Source organism: Lepisma saccharinum, chromosome 8, assembly GCF_977018435.1.
Source record: "Lepisma saccharinum chromosome 8, izLepSacc3.1, whole genome shotgun sequence".
Lineage (NCBI taxonomy): Eukaryota > Metazoa > Arthropoda > Insecta > Zygentoma > Lepismatidae > Lepisma > Lepisma saccharinum.
The window spans coordinates 29,891,379-29,893,440 of record NC_139236.1 but is presented as its reverse complement, the minus strand read 5'-3'; the positions used below and the strand labels follow the sequence as shown (position 1 = coordinate 29,893,440).

General features: G+C 38.0%; 1 non-coding gene across 1 annotated transcript; it reads right to left on the bottom strand.

The window, feature by feature from the left end:
* Nucleotides 1-551: 551 nt before the first annotated feature.
* On the bottom strand, nucleotides 552-626 carry TRNAA-UGC (transfer RNA alanine (anticodon UGC)). Its single transcript has one exon. It is a non-coding gene; the product is annotated as a tRNA-Ala (tRNA).
* Between the last annotated feature and the right edge of the window lie 1,436 nt (nucleotides 627-2,062).

Below are 2,062 nucleotides of genomic sequence, written 5' to 3'. Positions count from 1 at the left end.
GAACTAAAGTTCCCCTACTGGAGCCCTTTCGAAGCGATGAAACTTGCTATAGACGCTATTGGCGATTAAAATTACCACCTGAGCGCTAGTGTCGCTTCCAATATGGCCGCTCTACGTAGGATAGATCTTTGTTTACATTCAGTAGTAGTACGTAATAGCAGCGTGTTGTCATTGCTGGTATGGAAGGAACGTTTAAATTAGGCGTTATATTTAAATATTGCGAATGCGATGTGAATTCCAGAAACTAGAACGAAGGTGAAGCTGTGCTGAGAGTGAAGTATTTAATTATGATAATAAAAATAACACGGAAAACGCACGAAACTAATGTATAGGCACTGGTTTTTCAAAGCGGTGCTGTTTCATCTGCACTGCACCTCGGTTGTAACTGCCTAACTGGGACTCTCAGATATGATTTGAAAATAAAGCAATTCACCTGCATTGCAAAGCTTGGGAGGAGTTGTTTGTTTGAGTTGGTGTTGTAAGTCCACTTTATGCACAGTAAGGCTAATCGGGACTGGACCTACAGTTTAAAGTGGGATCCGAACCACTTGTGCCTCCACCGGGTATCGAACCCGGGACCCCTTGATTGCAAGGCAATGACGCTACCACTGCGCCATCGGGGAGGCCATGCAAAGCTTGGGAGGAAATAAATGAAAACATGCTGTTGCAGTTTTTTTTTTTTCCCCAAAGAGGCAGGCTGGTTTTATAACAACACCGGATAATGATAATAATAATAACAACAATAATTTCATTGAGGCTATTTTCAATCTTCACTGAAAATTGACATACTGATTAAACAGCAACATTAGCATGTCAATTATGTTTTTCTGACTTACCTTTATGATTATGGACATTAATTAATTCTCAAACTATTTTCATCTTTGCACTTAATCGACTTGCACCTGTTCCAAATTACATATATAATACATTGTTTTCGAAAAAATCTTATATTCATAAAGAACAATTTAAAACTTACTTTCATGGAAATAAAATCATCTTTCCGAAAGATTATTTTGGAAAATGGAGTGAACGGACTCGTACATTCTTCGTAATTTCCTTTCCGCATTTCAGTTATGCCAATCTTGTCAATCAGTTCTGTTTTCCCTGATTTATTTAAACATTTCATTTTGTTGATTCCACGGGGTGGAAAACACATGTAAGTTTTTCACTTGTCCTGAACCACAAAACGATTCAGAGCAAAAAACTGAATAGTATACGCTACTTTTTCGCATGTTCCCCATGCAGAAACCATCGAAAAAAGAAACAAAAGTAATGACTCCACCCATACATGGACACAAGTTGTGAAGCATGGCAGAAAATCGAGCAAAAGCAACGAAACTGTAAATTTCATAAACAAGAATAGATTCAGCATCTTGCAGGAACTCCCAGTGGAAGACATGTGTACAGTGAAAGATACAGGCAATCTTTGTAAATATGCCTCAGCAGTAAATCCAACTAAAATTGAGAAGAGAAATAGGCAAAAACCTAGTCATCTGCAAGTGCACATTTTTGCAGACAGTCACGGCAGAGGTCTAGCAGGTGTAATGAAGAAACAACTAGGTGAAATTCCAGTCGATGGTGTTATCAAGCCTGGAGCAAAAATACAAGAGATCGTAAGTGGCATAAAACCTGTAAATTTGGAAAAAAAGTGTGTAGTTATCATGGCTGGTGCAAACAATGTGGCCTGCAACGAAGGACAGGATGTTGCAGAAACACTGGAAGAGAAACTGAATGATCTGGCCATGTCGAAAGTGATTGTTGTAAATATACCTCATAGATATGATCTGCGGTCTGACTCGTGTGTAAATATTGCAGTACATAATACAAACAGGAAAATCAAATATTTGTGTAAAAAGTATAAGAATGTAGAAATGTTAGATATAAGTAGGTTAGGGAATGATAAACACACAAACCATGGTTTGCATTTAAATTGGTCAGGTAAGCAGGGGGTATGTGATCAATTATGTACGATAATTAAAAATCATAGTGCAAATCAAAGTAAAAGCTCCAAACCTATCGAGCTGAAATGGCAAGAAACGGAACCAAAGCAGGGAAACTTTCT